Source organism: Bufo bufo, chromosome 3, assembly GCF_905171765.1.
Source record: "Bufo bufo chromosome 3, aBufBuf1.1, whole genome shotgun sequence".
NCBI lineage: Eukaryota > Metazoa > Chordata > Amphibia > Anura > Bufonidae > Bufo > Bufo bufo.
This window is the reverse complement of record NC_053391.1, coordinates 187,872,661-187,897,806: the sequence shown is the minus strand read 5'-3', so window position 1 is coordinate 187,897,806 and position 25,146 is coordinate 187,872,661. Positions and strand designations below refer to the sequence as shown.

The following is a 25,146-nucleotide window of genomic DNA, read 5'->3' as shown; positions in this document are numbered from 1 at the left end:
CAGGTATAAATAACAAGTAACATGAAAATTCTCATTATGGAAATACACTTTATAGAAGGACATAATAACTTAAGTGGTTACAACGCAAAATGGGATATGGGCCGGTGTTTTCTTCTGATCTTGCCAGTGACACAAATGGGCGTAGATCTCACAAACAAAATATAAAGTCCATGGCAAAGTCCAAGTAAATAAGTCTTTAGCATATGAAACTTTTAAGTGCAGCATAATAAGAAAAATGAAAAAAGTCTGTTGAAATTGCAAACATAGGAATTGCACATAAACAAGTCACAGAAAAATGTCTTTCTGGATAAAATGACTTTAAAAAATATGATACTCCTGTTGCATAACCCTCATCAACCTGAAGAGGGAATGGGAAAGGAAAAACTGCGCAAACCAGGCGCAACTTGGGCAAAAACAGTGGTTTTAAGGCAGGGAGTCCTGAATGTTAAAGGGCCAGCAGGCTGTGTAGTGGCCTAGTGAACTGCCACTTACGGTGGTGAACTGGCATCAGTCCATACTGGGACAAAACAAACATTGGCTCCATTTGACAGTTTTTGCAGAATGGCCTACAGTCCTACAGTACTTACGAGTATGGATCAGGTGAGGAGGGCACATCTGTGAATAGTGGACTCCCAGAATCCCACTCATCCGGAGAAGAACCATCAGGGGCAGCTCCCACTAAACAGTGAACAGATAGGGCCGGTAACCTCAGTTGTCTCCTGATTTCGTTGAATATCTTAGCTTTGTCTCGGCGCACCAACTCACTCCTCTCTGATGACACTTTCTGAAGGGACAAGCTTTGCATGCCCCGGATGCACCCCTCTTCATCACCCGTCTTCCCGGTAGCGGCGGTCTTCTTTTTCGGGCGCCTTCTCCGAGACTCGGGTCGAGGACCTTGAGGAGCAGACATGATGGTAGGCTGCCACACTACATTAGCACTAGCCATTCCCATCGCGTACAGGCACTGCGCTGGAGTGGTGGATGGCCTTTGCGGAAGACTCAGCCACTCAGGATTAGGGCATCCCTCTTTGGTCTTCCTCTGCCTCTGGTTAGGCCGCGGCCTACTCTCCGCGGATACCGCTGACGTGCGGTCTCCTCCTTCGGCAGCATTAAAAGTAAAGACCTCCAGACGAGCCTGCAGAGGCTCCTCTGCCTTCAGGGCAGCCTTAGATGGTCCCGGCTTCACCTCTTCAGAAGTGGTGAGCAATTCTATTTCTTTGTCGGACCCGGCGGGCACATTTACTGCCATACTCGCGAGTTTGTCTCTCTGTGTATCTGTAGGCAAGAGCACTTCCAGCACAGTCGTCCACTGTTCACATAGACTTTCTTTTGACACGCCCCCTAGGTTCTGCAGCATAGGGGAGGCGGTGCTCATATTGTAATCCATGGTAATGAGGTAGTAGGGGCGCAGCAGAAATTGCTTTCCCACACTTTTGCAAGGGGCGGCACTCTATTTTCCCGGCGTACAGGGCTTTTTGCAGAGTGATGGTGCCAAAAATCAGACAAGAAGGCCTCCGGTGGCCATTTTAGGTTCAAAGTCAAAGTCAATTCAATCGCAGCAAGCAGTTCTAATGACACAAAAATCTGTGCTTTTCACAGTTTCAACAGTGCGATTTTAAAGCAGTCAATTTGCACAGTATATCCTTGCAGTTTTAAGAAGTTTAAACAGTTCTTTAGCCCAATAAAAACAGTCAAACAATTGGGGCTCATTCACATAAGGCACAGACGAGATTGATCCTGTTCGTGACGCCAATTTTTATGCAACGTGCCAGTCCGCAGGGGTAGAACACGTGAGGTTCACGGTGTGCCGGAATGTACATACAGTTCATCTGTTACTCATGGTTTAGCAGTCGCCTCCCTGGGCCAGCAGTGCAGTGAAGAGGAGAAAAGCACTGGATTCTCTGGGGCACACTCGGTTACAGAGGACACAGGCCAGGTGGTGATTGAGGTGCCCTTGATAGTGAATGGTTGCTGAGTGCTTGTGTGGCTGGGCCCCTGGTTTGTCGTGACGCCAGCACCTTGGTGGTGCAAAATGTTGAGAGTAGTAGTGGTGTGGAGTTAGAAGAATGAGGCAGGTTTAAATCCAATGGTAAACTTTACTATAACCAGGTTCTTGATAACAGTTTACATTCAGCAATAAAACACATCTCTGATACACATGCAAGTTGGATCTGATTAATCCCAGTAACAGGCTGTGCTGGTGGTGATGTTTCAGGCTAGGGTAGTTAGTTATGTACTCACTGAGAAACAGCTTTTTGCCTTGCTTCAGTCTTAGTTGAGGTAGTCCCAGTCTTGATCTTCTACACAAGTGATATGACAAAATCCTTATCTGTCTTAAGAATAACAGTGAGGCTGCCAGAAGCTAATAAGTCCTTCACCTAATTACAAAGGCGCCTAGAGACTATAACAATGGCCTTGTCCTTCCTTTGCCTTGATCCAATAATACAAAAAATTCACTTGTTACTCTTGAAGAATGCATAGTAGAATGTAGACTTCCTTCTGCCTGTCTTTCTGGCTTTGATACTGAGATGCATTATGGCTTCTCTGGGCCGTGGAGCTCCAGAGAAAGCTGAGAGGAGAGGGGACCTCTCCTTCCACTTCGCTCCTCACTCCATCTCCTTCACACTTCCAACTCTCAACTGAGAGAACCCCTAACTAGGCCTGAACTACACTATTTATACTGTGGTGCTACCCCCATCTAGTGGTGGATGTATGTAGTGCACCTGACAGCCTGGTAAAAAGGAATATTACATGATAATACAATACAGCATGATATTACAGATGATAACTAAAAGCTTTTGCAGTTCCCACATAAGCTAGTGGGACGCCACATACCCCCTTTGTTTAATATGTGTCGACCTCGACACATTCTGGACGAAGTCTCCTGAAAGATACAAAAGAGGCAAGCATGCAAACAAGCATACAGGTATAAATAACAAGTAACATGAAAATTCTCATTATGGAAATACAGGGAGTGCAGAATTATTAGGCAAGTTGTATTTTTGAGGATTAAATTTATTATTGAACAACAACCATGTTCTCAATGAACCCAAAAAACTCATTAATATCAAAGCTGAATATTTTTGGAAGTAATTTTTAGTTTGTTTTTAGTTTTAGCTATTTTAGGGGGATATCTGTGTGTGCAGGTGACTATTACTGTGCATAATTATTAGGCAACTTAACAAAAAACAAATATATACCCATTTCAATTATTTATTTTCACCAGTGAAACCAATATAACATCTCAACATTCACAAATATACATTTCTGACATTCAAAAACAAAACAAAAACAAATCAGTGACCAATATAGCCACCTTTCTTTGCAAGGACACTCAAAAGCCTGCCATCCATGGATTCTGTCAGTGTTTTGATCTGTTCACCATCAACATTGCGTGCAGCAGCAACCACAGCCTCCCAGACACTGTTCAGAGAGGTGTACTGTTTTCCCTCCTTGTAAATCTCACATTTGATGATGGACCACAGGTTCTCAATGGGGTTCAGATCAGGTGAACAAGGAGGCCATGTCATTAGATTTTCTTCTTTTATACCCTTTCTTGCCAGCCACGCTGTGGAGTACTTGGACGCGTGTGATGGAGCATTGTCCTGCATGAAAATCATGTTTTTCTTGAAGGATGCAGACTTCTTCCTGTACCACTGCTTGAAGAAGGTGTCTTCCAGAAACTGGCAGTAGGACTGGGAGTTGAGCTTGACTCCATCCTCAACCCGAAAAGGCCCCACAAGCTCATCTTTGATGATACCAGCCCAAACCAGTACTCCACCTCCACCTTGCTGGCGTCTGAGTCGGACTGGAGCTCTCTGCCCTTTACCAATCCAGCCACGGGCCCATCCATCTGGCCCATCAAGACTCACTCTCATTTCATCAGTCCATAAAACCTTAGAAAAATCAGTCTTGAGATATTTCTTGGCCCAGTCTTGACGTTTCAGCTTGTGTGTCTTGTTCAGTGGTGGTCGTCTTTCAGCCTTTCTTACCTTGGCCATGTCTCTGAGTATTGCACACCTTGTGCTTTTGGGCACTCCAGTGATGTTGCAGCTCTGAAATATGGCCAAACTGGTGGCAAGTGGCATCTTGGCAGCTGCACGCTTGACTTTTCTCAGTTCATGGGCAGTTATTTTGCGCCTTGGTTTTTCCACACGCTTCTTGCGACCCTGTTGACTATTTTGAATGAAATGCTTGATTGTTCGATGATCACGCTTCAGAAGCTTTGTAATTTTAAGAGTGCTGCATCCCTCTGCAAGATATCTCACTATTTTTGACTTTTCTGAGCCTGTCAAGTCCTTCTTTTGACCCATTTTGCCAAAGGAAAGGAAGTTGCCTAATAATTATGCACACCTGATATAGGGTGTTGATGTCATTAGACCACACCCCTTCTCATTACAGAGATGCACATCACCTAATATGCTTAATTGGTAGTAGGCTTTCGAGCCTATACACCTTGGAGTAAGACAACATGCATAAAGAGGATGATGTGGTCAAAATACTCATTTGCCTAATAATTCTGTACAGGGTGTACACTTTATAGAAGGACATAATAACTTAAGTGGTTACAACGCAAAATGGGATATGGGCCGGTGTTTTCTTCTGATCTTGCCAGTGACACAAATGGGCGTTAATCTCACAAACAAAATATAAAGTCCATGGCAAAGTCCAAGTAAATAAGTCTTTAGCATATGAAACTTTTAAGTGCAGCATAATAAGAAAATGCAAAAAGTCTGTTGAAATTGCAAACATAGGAATTGCACATAAACAAGTCACAGAAAAATGTCTTTCTGGATAAAATGACTTTAAAAAATATGATACTCCTGTTGCATAACCCTCATCAACCTGAAGAGGGAATGGGAAAGGAAAAACTGCGCAAACCAGGCGCAACTTGGGCAAAAACAGTGGTTTTAAGGCAGGGAGTCCTGAATGTTAAAGGGCCAGCAGGCTGTGTAGTGGCCTAGTGAACTGCCACTTACGGTGGTGAACTGGCATCAGTCCATACTGGGACAAAACAAACATTGGCTCCATTTGACAGTTTTTGCAGAATGGCCTACAGTCCTACAGTACTTACGAGTATGGATCAGGTGAGGAGGGCACATCTGTGAATAGTGGACTCCCAGAATCCCACTCATCCGGAGAAGAACCATCAGGGGCAGCTCCCACTAAACAGTGAACAGATAGGGCCGGTAACCTCAGTTGTCTCCTGATTTCGTTGAATATCTTAGCTTTGTCTCGGCGCACCAACTCACTCCTCTCTGATGACACTTTCTGAAGGGACAAGCTTTGCATGCCCCGGATGCACCCCTCTTCATCACCCGTCTTCCCGGTAGCGGCAGTCTTCTTTTTCGGGCGCCTTCTCCGAGACTCGGGTCGAGGACCTTGAGGAGCAGACATGATGGTAGGCTGCCACACTACATTAGCACTAGCCATTCCCATCGCGTACAGGCACTGCGCTGGAGTGGTGGATGGCCTTTGCGGAAGACTCAGCCACTCAGGATTAGGGCATCCCTCTTTGGTCTTCCTCTGCCTCTGGTTAGGCCGCGGCCTACTCTCCGCGGATACCGCTGACGTGCGGTCTCCTCCTTCGGCAGCATTAAAAGTAAAGACCTCCAGACGAGCCTGCAGAGGCTCCTCTGCCTTCAGGGCAGCCTTAGATGGTCCCGGCTTCACCTCTTCAGAAGTGGTGAGCAATTCTATTTCTTTGTCGGACCCGGCGGGCACATTTACTGCCATACTCTCTGTGTATCTGTAGGCAAGAGCACTTCCAGCACAGTCGTCCACTGTTCACATAGACTTTCTTTTGACACGCCCCCTAGGTTCTGCAGCATAGGGGAGGCGGTGCTCATATTGTAATCCATGGTAATGAGGTAGTAGGGGCGCAGCAGAAATTGCTTTCCCACACTTTTGCAAGGGGCGGCACTCTATTTTCCCGGCGTACAGGGCTTTTTGCAGAGTGATGGTGCCAAAAATCAGACAAGAAGGCCTCCGGTGGCCATTTTAGGTTCAAAGTCAAAGTCAATTCAATCGCAGCAAGCAGTTCTAATGACACAAAAATCTGTGCTTTTCACAGTTTCAACAGTGCGATTTTAAAGCAGTCAATTTGCACAGTATATCCTTGCAGTTTTAAGAAGTTTAAACAGTTCTTTAGCCCAATAAAAACAGTCAAACAATTGGGGCTCATTCACATAAGGCACAGACGAGATTGATCCTGTTCGTGACGCCAATTTTTATGCAACGTGCCAGTCCGCAGGGGTAGAACACGTAAAGGTTCACGGTGGGCCGGAATGTATATACAGTTCATCGGTTACTCACGGTTTAGCAGTCGCTTCCCTGGGCCAGCAGTGCAGTGAAGGGGAGAACAGCACCAAATTCTCCGGGTGCCCTTGATGGTGAATCGAGGGCCCTTGATGGTGAATGGTTGCTGAGTGCTTGTGCGGTTGGGCCCCTGGTTTAGGTTTTGTCGTGACGCCAGCACCTTGGTGGTGCAAAATGTTAAGAGTAGAAGTGGTGTGGAGTTAGAAGAATGAGGCAGGTTTAAATCCAACTGGGAACTTTACTATAACCAGGTTATTGATAACAGTTTACATCCAGTTATTAAACAGTCTCTGATACACATGCGAGTAGGATGTGATTAATCCCAGTAACAGGCTGTGCTGGTGGTAATGTGTCAGGCTAGGGTAGTTAGTTATGTACTCACTGAAAAACTTCTCTTTGCCTTGCTTCAGTCTTAGTTGAGGTAGTTCAAGTCTTTATCTTCTACACAAGTGATATGACAAAATCGTTATCTGTCTTAAGAATAACGGCGAGGCTGCCAGAAGCTAAAAAGTCCTTCACCTAATTACAAAGGCGCCTAGAGCCTATAATAATGGCCTTGTCCTTCCTTTGTCTTGATCTAATAATACAAGAAATTCACTTGCTACTCCTGAAGAATGCATAGTAGAATGTAGACTTCCCTCTGCCTGTCTCTCTGGCTTTGATATTGAGATGCATTATGGCTTCTCTGGGCCGTGGAGCTCCAGAGAGAGTTGAGAGGCGAGGGGACCTCTCCTTCCCCCTTCGCTCCTCACTCCATCTCCTTCACACTTCCAACTCTCAACTGAGAGACTCCCTAACTACACTATTTATACTGTGGTGCTACCCCAATCTAGTGGTGGATGTATGTAGTGCACCTGACAGCCTGGTAAAAAGGAATATCACATGATAATACATTACAGCATGATATTACAGATGATAACAAAAAGCTTTTGCAGTTCCCACATAAGCTAGTGGGACTCTGCAACAGTGTTCTAGGTAAGTAGTCAGACCTGCATACTAGTGGGTACATACTGTAAGTGAATTTGCCAATCCCAAATCTATTCTAGAGAGAGACGTATAAGTGGACGAGCAACAGGAATATCGGAATATTGTTTCTCCCCTGGATGGGCTTCCCTCCATACATCTGTCAGTCCCACTTCCCTTATCAATCTACCAAATGGGGTTTCCTGATGTCACCCTACATCTGTCCATTTCTTCATTTATTACTCTATTAAAGTCTCCAACAATCAAGCCCGGAATATCGGGATATTCCGCCATGAATTCCAACACCATCCTCAGAGGTACTGAGGTATATGGCGGATGAATATAAATCGCCACTAACACCATTCTAGCTCCATTTATCTCACAATAAATGCATACAAACCTTCCCTCTAAATTCACAAGTTCTCTCAGACATTCAAACGGAATATTTTTATTAACCAGTACACTAACTCCCCTGGAATATGCGGAGAAGACCGAGTGTACAGAATAGCCAACCCAAGATTTCTGAAGTAATTGCACTTTTGATTTTGTCATATGTGTTTCCTATAAACAACAAATGGCAGGCTGGTGTCTCAATAAGTACTGAAAAATACTGTGCCGTTTGGTGTCCTCCGCCATTCCCTGCACATTCCAACTAAGCATTTTTATCAGTGACGCCATTACAAATCTTTAGTTCACGTAAAAATCTGTGTTAGCATGCCGATACCGGAATGTACCCTAACACCCCTCCCCCCCTCCAATTTGAGAAACTAAAATACAATCAGATTTAGCAATAATATTCTCATAACATAGGGCTAACAAAAAAGGCCTAGCCTAGCCCAACATTTTCTGCAACATACTCCAGTCCAGCTCAAGCTCAAACAAAAGACCAGCACCAGAGTGCAGATGAATATGTATAGTGCCATTGTGACACCCGATTAAATACGACTCAGGGATGAGTAGTACTCTCCTCCCAGACTCGTGTTGCATAGATAACATACAGGCATCCTATCCTATATAAAATAGTGAAATACCATATGACATAACACTTTACTGCAATTTCCTCACTATAAAAACTCCTAATAATTATACTGCAAAGTCAAAGTCCCAAATATCCTAACCCCACTCTAAGGGCTCATGCACACGACTGTATATATTTTGCGGTCCGCAAAAAATACAGATGACATCCATGTGCATTCCGTATTTTGCGGAACGGAACAGCTGGCCCTTCATCGAACAGTACTATCCTTGTCCGTAATGCGGACAATATTAGGACATGTTCTATTTTTTTGCAGAACGGAAATATGGACATACGGAAATGGAATGCACGTGGAGTAACTTCCGTTTTTTTTGCGGACCAACTGAAGTGAATAGTTCCGCATACGGTCCGCAAAAAAAACAAACGGAACGGACACGGAAAGAAAATATGTTTGTGTACATGAGCCCTAACCTAAAGACACATTTCCCCTGAGATACTTAGCATCAGAGGTAGCGGTATTCCTGACAGCCGAGTTAGTTCCACCCATACTCCTGACGTTGGGAGATCATCCAGAAGGTGACGCAGAGTCACCGCAGCATTATGCACCGCAGCATTAGGCGTATCGAAGACGTGATTTACACCTTCCACCACGACCCTCAGGTTAGATGGATATAACATTGACTATGGTAACTGGCGCTCCCTCAGGCGACTTTCACTTCCACAAACTTTGCTCTTTTCCTTTGCACCTCTGTTGAGAAATCTGGGAAGATGAACACTTTCCTGCCATCTATTAACAAATCCACGTGTACCCTTGCTTTACGCAGAATGGTGTCTCTATCCTTGAAATGCAGCATCTTAATCAGGATTAGTCTTGGAGGGGCCCCTGGTGGTGGGCATCGGAACGGCACCCTGTGAGCTCTTTCAATAGCAAACATATTGGACAGAGAGTCTTTCCCAAACCTCACAGTCATCCACTGCTCAAAAAAGACCACAGTATTTGCTCCCTCCGCTTTCTCCGGTATGCCCACAAGACGCAGATTATTCCTGCGAAGCCTGTTTTCCAAATCATCGGCCTTGCTTAGCAGATAGGAAACATCATGGGCAACTTTTCCTAGATCTTTTCTTAAAGGAGGTACCTTATCTTCCAAGCAGCTGACCCGATCTTCCACTTCTCTCAGAGACCTTCCTTAGATCATGTCTGATGAAGGACATATTTTCTTGCAAGCTCCCCATTTGAGTATTGAGGGAAACAAGTGCATTGCTGCAGTTGGTGACAGCTTTAAAGACATCTGTGATGGTAGGCTCATTCATTTCTGGTGCAGACCCTGCACTGCCATCTCCACCAGCAGCCGCCATGTGGGCTTCTTTACTGGAGGGATTCAGGTGCAAAACAATACAGGCGAGGCATAGGGCTGGCTTCTCCAGTCTCCTCCCGGGCAGAAGAAGGGTTTGATGCTAAGGAAAGGCCCAAGATAGCTGTCCCTCTCTCTCAGAAGGGCTGTAAGCTCAGTAGTCCGGGTGGTTCCTTGGTCACAGGGCTGGTGACTAGTGTTTGGCGAGCATGAGCATGCTTGGCTGAACACTATTTTGACTCGAGCATCGCAATGCTCGGCACATTGCGGTGTTCGCCCGAACACCGCGTGTGCTCGAGCGCGATGCTCGAGTCTCCTCTCCGCACGTTTTTTGGCCACTTTGCAGCCAATAAACGTGCAGGGAAGTACTAGCACTCACTGTAATGCCATAGCCATGTTGGTTACTGGCATTACAGTGATTGTCTCGCCGGAACGCGTCATCGGGTGCTATATAGCACCCGATGACACGTGGTTCGGCTCAGTCTTAGTCAGGGAGAGCTGCAACAGAAGAGACAGATAGTGTAGGGACAGGAATATTTTTTTTTTTTAGGCAGGGTATTGTGTTGAAAGGTGTTAGAGACCCAAAATTTATTTTAAGGACAATTGTTTTATCTGGCTGCAATATACACTGCTCAAAAAAATAAAGGGAACACTTAAACAACACAATGTAACTCCAAGTCAATCACACTTCTGTGAAATCAAACTGTCCACTTAGGAAGCAACACTGAGTGACAATCAATTTCACATGCTGTTGTGCAAATGGGATAGACAACAGGTGGAAATTATAGGCAATTAGCAAGACACCCCCAATAAAGGAGTGGTTCTGCAGGCGGTGACCACAGACCACTTCTCAGTTCCTATGCTTCCTGGCTGATGTTTTGGTCACTTTTGAATGCTGGCGGTGCTTTCACTCTAGTGGTAGCATAAGATGGAGTCTACAACCCACACAAGTGGCTCAGGTAGTGCAGCTTATCCAGGATGGCACATCAATGCGAGCTGTGGCAAGAAGGTTTGCTGTGTCTGTCAGCGTAGTGTCCAGAGCATGGAGGCGCTACTAGGAGACAGGCGAGTACATCAGGAGACGTGGAGGAGGCCGTAGGAGGGCAAGAACCCAGCAGCAGGACCGCTACCTCCGCCTTTATGCAAGGAGGAACAGGAGGAGCACTGCCAGAGCCCTGCAAAATGACCTCCAGCAGGCCACAAATGTGCATGTGAAACAGACTCCATGAGGGTGATATGAGGGCCCAACGTCCACAGCCCAACACCGTGCAGGACGTTTGGCATTTGCCAGAGAACACCAAGATTGGCAAATTCGCCACTGGCGCCCTGTGCTCTTCACAGATGAAAGCAGGTTCACACTGAGCACATGTGACAGACGTGACAGAGTCTGGAGACGCCGTGGAGAACGTTCTGCTGCCTGCAACATCCTCCAGCATGACCGGTTTGGCATTGGGTTAGTAATGGTGTGGGGTGGCATTTCTTTGGAGGGCCGCACAGCCCTCCATGTGCTCGCCAGAGGTAGCCTGACTGCCATTAGGTACCGAGATGAGATCCTCAGACCCCTTGTGAGACCATATGCTGGTGCGGTTGGCCCTGGGTTCCTCCTAATGCAAGACAATGCTAGACCTCATGTGGCTGAAGTGTGTCAGCAGTTCCTGCAAGACGAAGGCATTGATGCTATGGACTAGCCCGCCCGTTCGCCAGACCTGAATCCAATTGAGCACATCTGGGACATCATGTCTCGCTCTATCCACCAACGTCACGTTGCACCACAGACTGTCTAGGAGTTGGCAGATGCTTTAGTCCAGGTCTGGGAGGAGATCCCTCATCAGGAGCATGCACAGGCATTGTAGGGAGGTCATACAGGCACGTGGAGGCCACACACACTACTGAGCCTTATTTTGACTTGTTTTAAGGACATTACATCAAAGTTGGATCAGCCTGTAGTGTGTTTTTCCACTTTAATTTTGAGTGTGACTCCAAATCCAGACCTCTATGGGTTGAAAAATTTGATTTCCATTTTTACATTTTTGTGTGATTTTGTTGTCAGCACATTCAACTATGTAAAGAACAAAGTATTTCAGAAGAATATTTTATTAATTCAGATCTAGGATGTGTTATTTCTGTGTTCCCTTTATTTTTTTGAGCAGTGTATATTAAGCCACAAACAAATTGCAACGCCACACTTCGGTGAGAAAGTGGTAAATACAAACTTTATTAAAGGTAAAATATTACAATACAGTACATAGATAATTATTTTAGACAGCAGCCATAACATCCCCGGAAGAAGCCAGCGTGTCTGGCGAAACGGCATTGGGACGCGGTGGCTGAGGAGCCAGCACACGGCGGGTATTTACTACATTTATGTTTCTCCACATGTCACTTTTGCTCTTTCCTTTTTCCTTGGTTTTGTCCGGGAGTTTCATGCACCTTATAGACAGGTGAATGTGGATGTCTGCTTTTTTCATGCTGTTCGCAGTGTCCCGCATGTGCTGACCCCTCAGCCTCCTCCTTGGTTTTCTGTCCTCCATTTTGTTATGGCTGCTGTCTAAAATAATTATCTATATGTACTGTATTGTAATATTTTACCATTAATAAAGTTTGTATTTACCACTTTCTCACCGAAGTGTGGAGTTGCAATATGTTTGTGGCTCAGTTTACATGTTTTTGCCCTCTTCGTAGTATTAAAACTATTGATCCGGTTATCATATTGGTGGCATTGCAATAAATATTATTAGCGCAAACCTGCGCTAAATTGCGTGCAATTGTTTGGCCGCTGCTGACAGCGACATTACCTGCGCTACATCTCCTGTATAACGTTTGCGCATCCTAAATATCTGTGACATTTAGTGTAATTTTTTAACCGCTGGTGACAGCGACATTACCTGCGCTATATCTCCTGTATAACATTTGCGCATCCTAAATATCTGTGACTTTCAGTGTAATTTATTTGCGCATACACTTACAAAACCTGCGCTACTGTATGTGTGACATACTTGCAAGTATATATACCATTCAATATGCTCAAGGCGAGCAGTAAGGGATGGGGAAGTGGCCGTGCTGCTGATGGTGCACGCAGAGGCCGTGGCACTGGGCGCGGTGAAACTGTGCCTGCTGCCAGAGCACAAGAAACACACTCATCCACGATACCTAGCTTCATGTCCCAGTTTGCAGGGTGGCGCAGGACACCACTCTCGAAGTCAGACCAGTGCAACCAGGTGGTCGGTTGGATTGCAGCAGATAATGCTTCCAGTCAGTTAACCCCTTCATGACACAGCAATTTTTGACCTTCAGTACCAAGCCTAATTTAGCTAATCTGACGTGTCATTTTATGTGGTAATAACTTTAAAACGCTTTTACTTATCCAGGCCATTCTGAGACTGTTTTTCTCGTCACATATTGTACTTTATGACAGTGGTAAAATTGAGTCAAAATATTTCATTTTTATTTATAAAAAACATACCAAATTTACAAAAAATATGGAAAAGTTTTCAAATTTTCAAATTTAAATTTCTCTACTTTAATAATAGATAGTAATACCTCCAAAAATAGTTATTACTTTACATTCCCATATGTCTACTTCATGTTTGGATCATTTTAAAAATGACATTTTATTTTTTTGGGACGTTAGAAGGCTTAGAAGTTTAGAAGCAAATCTTAATTTTTAAGAAAATTTCCAAAACCCAATTTTTTTAGGATCAGTTTAGTTATGAAGTCACTTTCTGGGGCTTGCAGAAGGAAAGGAACGTCATATGGTATTTGGAAGGCAGATTTTACTGGGATAATTTTGCCATGTCACATTTGAAGACCCCCTGATGCACCCCTAAGTAGAAACTCCAAAAAAATGACCCCGTTTTGGAAACTGCAGGGTAAGGTGGAAGTTTTGTTGGTACTATTTTAGGGTACATATGATTTTTGGTTCCTCTATATTACACTTTTTGTGAGGCAAGGTAAAAATAGCTGTTTGGGCTTTTTTTATTTTTTGTTATGTACAATGTTCATCTGACAGGTTAGATCATGTGGTATTTTTATAGAGCAGGTTGTTACGTACGCGACAATACCAAATATAACTTTTTTGGGTTGTTTCAGTTTTACATAATAAAGCATTTTCGAAAACATTTTTTTAGTATCTCCATATTCTGAAAGCCATATATTTTTTAATTTTTTGGGCGATGGTCTTAGGTAGGGGCTCATTTTTTGCGGGATGAGGTGACAGTTCGATTGACACTATTTTCGGGTGCATATGACTTTTTGATCGCTTGCTATTACACCTTTTGTGATGTAACGTGACAAAAAATGGCTTTTTGACAGTTTTTTATTTTTTTTACAGTGTTCATCTGAGGGTTTAGGTCATGTGATACTTTTATACAGCCGGTTGATACGGATGCGGCGATACCTAACCTAATATGTCTACTTTTCTTATCTTCCCTATTATAAAAAATATATATTTTTACTTTATTTTTTGAAAAGGACTTTTTTTTACTTGAAACTTACCGTACATTTTTTTATTATAATAAAACACTTTTTTCACTTTTATTTTTATATTTGTCCCACTGTGGGACCACCTTTTCAGGGTTTGATCCCTGTTTCAATTTAGTACGATACATTATGTATTGTACTGAATTGAATTGTCAGTGTCTTACACAGTAAGACGCTGACAGTTGCCTAGGAGACCCAGCCCTCAGGCTGGATCTCCTGGGCTTCCGTAGCTGACAGGCTCCGATGCCTGTGGAAGTTTTCAGGGCTGCCATGGCAACCATCGGCTCCCTGTCAGCGCAGCGCGGGGGCCGATGGAATCAGAGGGAGCCCCCTCCCTCTGTAAACCCTGCACATGCCGTGGTCAGCGCTGACCGCGGCACGTGAAAGGGTTAATCCACCGGCATCACCGCATACAGCGATGCCGACGGATGCAGTAGGGGCCCGGCCATCAGTAACAGCAGGGCCCGTGCTGCGTGGACCACATTCCCCCACTTACATGTACGTGATATTGCGTGAAGGGGTTAAGCACCATCCTGTCTTCCACAAAGTCCAGTCTCAGTAGCCTTTTTTTGCGGAACCATTGCAATTAATGGTTCCGTATACAGACCGTATACGGAACTCAAAAAACGGCCCGTATATGGAATGCAAAAAACGTTTGTGTGAGGACTTGTTCACACGAACGTTTTTTGGGTTCCGTATACGGGCCGTTTTTTAGTTCCGTATACGGAACCATTAATTTCAATGGTTCCACAAAAAAAACGGAACACATATGGAATGTACTCCATATGTCTTCCGTATCCGTTCCGTTTTTGCGGATCCATCTATTGAAAATTTTATGCCCAGCCCAATTTTTTCAATGTAATTGCTGTATTCTGTATATGCCATACAGAAAAACGGAACGGAACTGGAAACGCTACTGAAACAAAAAACAGATCTGTTAAAAACAGCCCGCAAAACGCTGAAAAAGCCATATGGTCATGTGAACAAGCCCCGAACAAGCCCTTAGGCCTCTTTCACACGGGCGTCATGGATTTGGGCTGGATAAGATGCGGGTGCATCGCTGGAAAATGCGCAATTTTTCCACGCGAGTGCAAAACATTTTAATGCGTTTTGCACGTGTCTGAGAAAAATCGGCATGTTTGGTACCCAAACCCGAACTTCTTCACAGAAGTTTGGGTTAGGTGTTGTGTAGATTTTATTATTTTCCCTTATAACATGGTTATAAGGGAAAATAATAAAGCATTCATAATACAGAATGCTTAGTAAAATAGGGCTGGAGGGGTTAAAAAAAAATAAAAAATTATTTAACTCACCTTAATCCACTTGTTCGCGCAGCCCGGCTTCTCTTCTTTCTTCTTCTTTGCTGTGCAGGAGGAAAAGGACCTGTGGTGACGTCACTGCGCTCATCACATGGTCCGTCACACGACCCATGACATATCATAAAGTGGATTAAGGTGAATTTAATTATTTTTTTAACCCCTCCAGCTCTATTTTACTAAGCATTCTGTATTAAGAATGCTATTATTTTCCCTTATAACCATGTTATAAGGGGAAATAATATAATGATCGGGTGCCCATCCCGATCATCTCCTAGCAACCATGCGTGAAAATCGCACTGCATCTGCACTTGGTTGCGGATGTTTGCGATTTTTTACGCAGCGGCATTCACTTCTATGGGGCCTGTGTTGCGTTAAAAACGCACAAAATAGAGTATGCTGTGATTTTCACGCAACGCACAAGTGATGCGTGAAAATCACCGCTCATGTGCACAGCCCCATAGAAATGAATAGGTCCGGATTCAGTGCGGGTGCAATGCGTTCACCTCACGCATTGCACCCGCGCAGAGATCTCACCCGTGTGAAAGAGGCCTTAGGCTTTTGGACACTGAGGCTTTCCGCAGTCTGATGGCGGCGGCCGTCCCTCGTTACTCAGTCCCCAGCTGCAACTATTTTCCCGTTGTGCCGTCCCAGCCTCACACCAGCATGTGTCCCGTAACACCACCCGTGCCGTGACCAACGCAGTTATTAGGAAGGTCCACTTAATGACTGACACATGGACAAGTGCTTTTGGCTAGGAACGCTACATTTCCTTGACGGCACACTGGGTGAACGTTGTGGAGGCCGGGAGCGAGTCGGATCCTGGGATTGCATAAGTGCTACCGACGCCAAGGATTGCGGGCCCTACTTCCATTAGGATTTCCGCCACCACCTACATTAGTGGCTGCAACCCCCCTTCTCCTCCTCCACCTCCTCTCGCCACTCAACCTACAACCAGGCATGGTTGTGTCTGATAATGGCCGTAACTTGGTGGCGGCTTTGGAGTTTGGCAAGCTCACACACATACCATGCCTAGCCCACGTGTTCAACTTAGTGGTTCAGCAGTTTCTCAAAACCTACCCCAATTTGCATGAGCTACTGGTGAAGGTGCACCGCGTGTGTGCCCATTTCCGAAAGTCATCTACAGCTGGTGCTGGTCTGGCAACGCTGCAGCAGCACTTGCAATTGCCAGCTCACCGACTGTTGTGCGACGTGAGCACGCGCTGGAACTTCATGTTCCACATGTTGGCCAGGCATTGTGAGCAACAGAGGGCAGTAGTGGAATACCAGCTGCAACATGGTCAATGCCTTTCTAGTCAGCTTCCGCTCTGCACAAGCGACGAGTGAGCATGGATGTCTGACCTCTGTGAGGTTTTACGCAACTTTGAGGAATCAACACAGATGGTGAGCGGCGATGCTGCTATTATCAGCGTAACCATCCCACTTCTGTGTCTACTGAAACGCTCGCTGCTCACAATGAAGGCGGACGCTTTGCATGTAGAAGAGGTGGAAATGGGGGAAGACAGTACACAGGGTGATAGCCAGACCACCCTCAGTTCATCTTCTCAGCACGAATTGGATGATGAGATAGAGAAGCAGGAGTCGGTTGCATCCGATACAGAGGGTAGTACCCATAGCAGGTTTATTCCATTTGTTCAGCGTAGATAGGCCGAAGAGGAGGAAGAGGATGGGGAGATTGAGAGTCATCCTCCTGATGAGGACAGCGAAGTCTTGTCTGTTGGGACTCTGGCACACATGGCTGACTTTATGTTATGCTGCCTTTCCCGTGACCCTCGCATTATACGCATTTTGGCCAACACTGATTACTGGTTGTTCACCCTTCTCAACCCCCCCTACAAAGAGAACTTCTCATCTCTCATTCATGTGGTGGAGAGGACTAGAAAATGGTGCAATACCAGAAGGTCCTTGTGGAAAAATTGGTCCAAATATTTCCAGCTGACAACGCTGGCAGCAGAGTACGTAGTTCCTTCGGCAACCGAGGAGGGGAGACGAGGGGAACACACAGCAGTTCCAACAGATGCAGGGCAACACTCTCCAAGGCCTGGGACAGTTTCATGACACCCCGCCAGCACCCTCAACCTGATGCGCGGCCTAGTGTCACAAGGAGGGATACGTTTTGGAAGATGGTGAAGGAGTATGTAGCAGACCGTGTCAGCGTCCTCAGTGATCCCTCTGTGCCTTTTGTACTATTGGGTGTCCAAGCTGGACACGTGGCACGAACTGGCGCTCTACGCCTTGGAGGTGCTGGCCTTCCCTGCCGCCTGCGTTTTGTCAGAGCGGGTATTTAGTGCTGCTAGGGGCATAATAACTGATAAACGCATCCGCCTGTCAACTGAAAATGCTGACAGGTTGACTCTTAACAAAATGAACAAGGCCTGGATTGCCCTTGACTTCTCTACTCCACCAGAGGAAAGCGGCTGAACATAAAGGCACTTTAAATGTGGCTTTTATGGTGTATTGAATACACTGTATTGCCATGCACCTCTTCCACCATAAAAAATGGTATATGGTTCAATCTTCCTTTTCTCATCCTCCTCCTCCTCCTCCTCCTCCTCCTCCATCATATCAACATGCTTCTTAGGCTGCCCTCGCTCCTAATATTTTAGAGGGTCAGCTCAGCAGTAGACCCTCACCCCTAATGTTTTAGAGGGTCACCAGCAGGCCCTCGCCCATAATGTTTTAGATGATCAGATCAGCAGCAGGCCCTCGCCTCTAATGTTTTAGATCAGTGATGCCCAACCTTCGGCCCTCAAAGCTGTGTCATGCGGCCCGTGTGACTCCCTGGAAAAAGTCTAAGGCCCCTTTCACACGGGCGAGTATTCAGCGCGGATGCGATGCATGAGGTGAACGCATTGCACCCGCAATGAATACCGACCCATTCATTTCTATGGGGCTGTTCACATGAGCGGTGATTTTCACGCATCACTTGTGCGTTGCGTGAAAATCGCAGCATGCTCTATATTCTGCGTTTTTCACACAACGCAGGCCCCATAGAAGTGAATGGGGCTGCGTGAAAATCGCAAGCATGTGCGGATACGGTGCGATTTTCACGCACGGTTGCTAGGAGACGATCGGGATGGAGACCCGATCATTATTATTTTCCCATATAACATGGTTATAAGGGAAAATAATAGCATTCTGAATACAGAATGCATAGTAAAACAGCGCTGGAGGGGTTCAAATTTTTTTTAAAATAATTTAACTCACCTTAGTCCACTTGATCGCGGCCCGGCATCTCCTTCTGTCTCCTTTGCTGAACAGGACCTGTGGTGAGCATTAATTACAGGTAAAGGACCTTTGGGGACGTCACTCCGGTCATCACATGATCCATCAATTGATCTTTTACCATGGTGATGGATCATGTGATGACCGGAGTGACGTCACCAAAGGTCCTTTACCTGTAATTAATGCTCACCACAGGTCCTGTTCAGCAAAGGAGACAGAAGGCGATGCCGGGCTACGCGATCAAGTGGACTAAGGTGAGTTAAATTATTATTTCTTTTTTTAACCCCTCCAGCGCTAGTTTACTATGCAGTCTGTATTCAGAATGCTATTATTTTCCCTTATAACTATGTTATAAGGGAAAATAATACAATCTACAGAACACCAATCCCAAGCCCGAACTTCTGTGAAAAAGTTCGGGTTTGGGTACCAAACGTGCGTGATTTTTCTCACGCGAGTGCAAAATGCATTACAATGTTTTTCACTCGCGCGGAAAAATCGTGGGTGTTCCCGCAACGCACCCGCACATTTTCCCGCAACGCCCGTGTGAACCCAGCCTAAGGCTTAACAATACGCCTTAGACTTTTTCCCCACATTCATCAGCGCAGTGAGTGCTGTGAACAGCACAGGCAGCGCTGCGATGCTGCCTGTGCCTAAAATAGCCAATAACAAAGCTCTTTATAGCAAGGAGCTTTGTTATTGGTTGGTATGAGCACGCCAGAGCAATACAAGTTGGGTCAGGCAGGGGAAGCCGGCGGGAGCTGGAAGGAGGAGGGGCCAGCTCCCGTGGTGGCTGTAGTAAGGAGAGCGGAGCTCGCTGCCTGAGGACCTTGGGCAACATGACAGGGCTGCTGGAGAGGTAAGGAGCGTGGCCTCATGTGACTGGTCACTGGTGACCCTGCTCCCCCCTCCTACTATCACCCCAATAGTGACCCTGCTCCATCCTCCTCTTGTCACCCCACTAGTGAAAGTGCCCCCCTCCTCCTGTCACCCCACTAGTGACCCTGCTTCCCCCTCCTCCTGTCACCCCACTAGTGACCCTGCTTCCCCCTCCTCCTGTCACCCCACTAGTGACCCTGCTCTCCCCTCCTCCTGTCACCCCACTAGTGACCCTGCTTCCCCCTCCTCCTGTCACCCCACTAGTGACCCTGCTTCCCCCTCCTCCTGTCACCCCACTAGTGACCCTGCTTCCCCCTCCTCCTGTCACCCCACTAGTGACCCTGCTCCCCCTACTCCTGTCACCTCACTAGTGACCCTGTTTCCCCCTTCTGTCACCCCACTAGTGACCCTGCTCCCCCCTCCTCCTGTCACCCCACTAGTGACCCTGCTCCCCCCTCCTCCTGTCACCTCACTAGTGACCCTGCTCCCCCCTCCTCCTGTCACCTCACTAGTGACCCTGCTCCCCCCTCCACCTGTCACCCCACTAGTGACCCTGCTCCCCCCTCCTCCTTTCACCTCACTAGTGACCCTGCTCCCCCCTCCTCTTGTCAACCCACTAGTGACCCTGCTCCCCATCCTCCTGTCACCCCACAAGGAAGAAGCTGAACGGACTCCACCAACTATGATGGTATCCGTTCAGTTTCCATTCGGGATCTGGTCTTTTTAACGGACATAAAAGTTCTGCATACAAGGCTTTTTTGTCTGGTCTTTCGACAGAATCTGCAGCAGAGGCTCCAAATGCAGCCTCCAACGCAGATTTAAAGGCCTACATATTATGTATTTTAGTAATGCTCACACGTGCACTACTTTCTGGCAAAGCTACCTGGTTCTGGCCCGCAAAATTTATACCATGTCTAGTGCGGCCCTCAGACGAAAAATGGTTGGGCACCACTGTTTTAGATGGTCAGATCAGCAGCAGGCACCTGCCCCTAATGTTTTAGAAGGTAAGCTCAGCAGCAGACCCTCACCCCAAATGTTTTAAATGGTCAGATCTGCAGCAGACTCTCACCCCTAATGTTTTAGAGGGTCAGCTCAGCAGCAGGCAACCCTCACCCCTACTGTTTTAGATGGTCAGATCAGCAGCAGGGCCTAGCCTATAATTTTTTAGAGGGTCACTAGCAGGCCCTGGCTCCTAATGTTTTTGAGGGTCACCAGTAGGCCATCAACCATCATTTTTCGAGGGTGTGTATGATGCCCTCCTTTATGTGTAATAAAGGGTGTATTGGAGTGACGGTTCCTTGTAATTTTTGGCAGCCCTTTCACTTAGTGCATAGGCTTTATGAGTGTAGGAGTCCCCCTACCTCTGAACAATTGTGCCACAATGTGAATGAGGCCCTCCTTTATGTGAGATACAGGTTGTATCGGAGTGCCTCTTCCTTGTAATTTTTGGCAGCACTTGCACTTTATATACAAGTAAATGTACAGGAAAGAATGTTTCCTAACAATTTTTCCTCTAAAATCGATTTTATCTTCGGTTTTGTGCGTATTATTGTCCGTCTGTAAAAGTGGCGTAGTACTCGGACAACATCGTTCCCAGCAGCAACCTGGGAGTCCAAGATGCATCCAGACATCATCCCCATGCTGTTCTTGAACCATTTTAATGGTGTTTCCATTAATTTCAGACTTTTTCCTGTGAATCAGACACCCTCCCCTCTTCAGAGCAGGGGGTGCCTAGTTTAATGCTCTGGTTCTCCCCTTGACTTCCATTGTGCTCTGGTGCTCTGTAGAGCACCCGATCATCTCAAAGTGTTCTACTTGAGCACCAGAGCACCCGAGCACTTTGGTGCTCGATCAACACTACTGGTGACCCATGGTCTGTGGATCAGCGTCCCTTTCTCAGCATCTTCTTCTGGTTACTCATGCAGACTGGCATTAGTCTTCCCCTCCAAGCACTGGTTCCTAACTGCAGAACACTATGGGCTCTGACTGCTCTCCTTATAAACTGTTTCGAGCTAGACTTGTACCTAGTGGGAGGGGTGGAGTGGAGAAGCTCAGCACAAACAGATACATAGTAACACTTTCCACCTCTCATAGGCTTACATTATAGCTAAATGATGCTAAATGGCAATGACACAGCAGTTTTTCCAGACATAACAAAGTAAACTAGACATTCAAAAGGTCAGTCTGTCTGGTTTTGGTGGTAAACAATGTCAGTTTTTTTTTCCCTCCAAAACATGCTCTTCTTTAAAACAAAGCTTTAAAATTCCAGTCTGTTGTTACCAGGATTTACGACAGCGATTCCCGAAGGTGAAGTGGGAACAATTCACAGTTCAGTCAATGCGTTATATGGGACCGCGGCGTTCCCTATCCAATTAGGAGAAAGCCTCTTCAAGCTCATATCATCCAATTTCATACACATAGACAAAACATCAGGTCCCACCAATATTGTTTTCCACCAGATATTCCTGTGGGATATCAGAAAATGCCCTGATAGTGAAGTACTGTAATCCAATGGTACTGACACTCGTATGATTATACTCACGAGCGCAAATGAACATGCAGGCACATCAAACAAAGGAGACTTCGCTTTCCTTCCTTTCCTCTCTTTTATCCAGTGTAGCTGTATAAAATATTTAAATCGCTCCAATAGTGAAGCACCGCTTTAAAACCAGTATAAAAATGGATTTATTGTACTCACAAGCATAAAAGGGTTACAGGCAAAACATTAAAACCAATCCAATGATACTGCCCGACCCGGGTTTTGCTCCAAAAGCTTCATCAGGGGCGTCTTCAACAATTTTTCCCACAAGTCTCTAAATACCCTCATACCCCTCCCCCATTGGACTTATAACAAACTTTTAAAATTAATTGATAAAACTCAATAACCAGCGAAGTATCATCTCCCCATCCATAGATCAAATACATAACCTTACTAATTTCATTACTAATTCCTATTGTAATATATTCCCTCATCTCCATGGATTCATTCACGGACACTCCATTCATAAATCTCCTCCGGTCACTCTACTCCTTTATTCCTTTTAGTTGAACGAATCATCGATGTTCTCATCTGCTTGTTCTCTCTACTTCTATTCCTACACGGAGCACAAAAACCGCACTAGGAAAAAAGGTCCTGTCCTTTCTTCCTATTACTTATCAGGATAGCACTGTGCACTAGATGATTTTTAAGGTTCGGCGCTTTTTTAAAAATAAAATCAGGGTGGTTTGGTATTTCCTTCCCTATAACCGGATCATTTTTCAACACTGTCCAATTTTTTCTAATAGCATTCTTTATTAATCCTGCATGTGCCGTATACTGGGTGAGAAATGCAAACCTAAAATCCTTACTCTTTTTAACCCCGTCCCTCATCTCCCTTCTTTCACCTTCTTCTACCTCTTGACTACAGGCAGAGAATTCCTCTTTTGTATATCCTTTCTCCATAAACCTTTCTTGAATCACCAAGCTCTGTTCCTTAAATGTCGCCCCCAGTTTCGCTAATATTTTTATGACAGCCTGGGAGAAAGAGAGGATTAACCCCCTTTTAGGTAAGAAAACGCAACTTGGCAAACTAAAAGTATGGCCGAGATTCATAGATGATTGTCTTTTAGTGTGGGAAGGAGAAAGACGAGGCTTGGAACAGTTTATTGCTCAGCTTAATGATAACGACTGGCATTTGAATTTTACTAACAACATCAGTGACAGGGAGGTGAACTTTCTGGATCTTACGATTTTTGTGGAGGAGGGCAAATTTAAGACCAAAACATATTTAAAAAAAACTGATGTAAATGGATATATAGATACCAGCAGTTGCCACTATGGCCCTTGGCTTAAAAATATTCCCAGGGGCCAGATCGAGAGGATTCGCCGTAACTGCACTGATGCTGCTACATTTAAGGAACAGAGCTTGGTGATTCAAGAAAGGTTTATGGAGAAAGGATATACAAAAGAGGAATTATCTGCCTGTAGTCGAGAGGTAGAAGAAGGTGAAAGAAGGGAGATGAGGGACGGAGGTAGAAAGAGTGAGGCCTAGTTCACACTTCAGGGTTTGGTCAGTGATTTCCATCAGTGATTTTTAGCCAAAACAAGGTGCAGGTCAGAAACACAGAACGAGTGCAGATCTTTCCATTCTACCTTATCAATGTAGGCTCCATTCCTGGTTTTGGTTTAAAAATCACTGAAGTGTGAACTAGGCCTAAGGATTTTAGGTTTGCGTTTCTCACTCAGTATACGGCACATGCAGGATTAATAAATAATGCTATTAGAAAAAATTGGACAGTGTTGAAAAATGATCCGGTTATAGGGAAGGAAATACCAAACCAACCTGACTTTATTTTAAAAAAAGAACCGAACCTTAAAAATCACCTAGTGCACAGTGCTATGCCGATAAGTAATGGGAAGAAAGGACAGGACCTTTTTTCCTAGTGCGGTTTTTGTGCTCCGTGTAGAAATAGAAGTAGAGAGAACAAGCAGATGAGAACATCGATGATTCATTCAACTAAAAGGAATAAAGATTTTTAAAATCAAAGGGCAAATTACGTGTGAGAGTTCAGGTGTCGTCAACATGCTGGAGTGCCCATGTGGCCTCCAGTATGTAGGATGCCCTATGAGAAAACTGAAAGTCCGCATACAGGAACATGTAAGGAATATTAGAAAAGGTCTGGAGACCCATGGGGTCTCTATGCATTTTAAAAATGTCCATCAGAAGAATCCCAGAGGACTCATCTTTGCGGGAGTAGAGTTAGTGAGAGGTGACTGGCAGGGAGGAGTTGCAGTTAAAAAGATAGAATGGCGAGCAGTGAAGTGGATATATGAGTTTGATACAATTCAACCGCAGGGACTTAATGTGGAATTGGATATGAAGCCATGCCTGGTGAAGTAGCGGGGATGTGTATAAGGAGTATTGGAAGCGGGGTGTGTCGCCACTGACCAATCAGGGATGGTGGGTGTGTACCATGTACCATGTGAGGTGCTGCACATTGGAGGAGTGACCAGAGATTTATGAATGGAGGATCTGTGAATGAATCAATGGAGATGAGGGAATACATTCCAATAGGAATTAGTAATGAAATTAGTAAGGTTGTGTATTTGATCTATGGATGGGGAGAGTTTTATCAATTAATTTTAAAAGTTTGTTATAAGCTCAATGGGGGAGGGGTATGAGGGTATTTAGAGACTTGTGGGAAAAATTGTTGAAGACGCCCCTGATGAAGCTTTTGGAGTGAAACCTGGGTCGGGCAGGATCGTTGGATTGGTTTTAATGTACATATAAAATGCAGCTAAACAGTATTAGACAGTGCACGTTAACCCTTTAAAGTGAAATAAAGGAGGGGATACAGGGGCAAATGTCCACAAATGTCCAGACTTCAAAGTACCCCTTGCTCCAGGGCACTACAGACACAACAGGAGGCATTATAACTACTGGGGGCACTACAGGGGGTCATCATAATGCCCCCCCCTAGTAGTTATAACTACTAGGGCACTAAAGGGGGCATTATAATTACTGATAGCTCTACAGGGGGACATTATAACTACTGGTGGCACTACAGCGGGGGATTACAACTACTGAGGGCACTACGGGGGGTCATAATAACTACTAGAGGCACTGGAGAGGGGCAAGTA

At 45.4% G+C, this 25,146-nt stretch overlaps 1 protein-coding gene across 1 annotated transcript in view; it reads left to right on the top strand.

The window, feature by feature from the left end:
- TSHB (thyroid stimulating hormone subunit beta) overlaps window positions 1–25,146 on the top strand; it is a 32,300-nt gene that overhangs the window by 6,010 nt on the left and 1,144 nt on the right. The window lies entirely within an intron of this gene.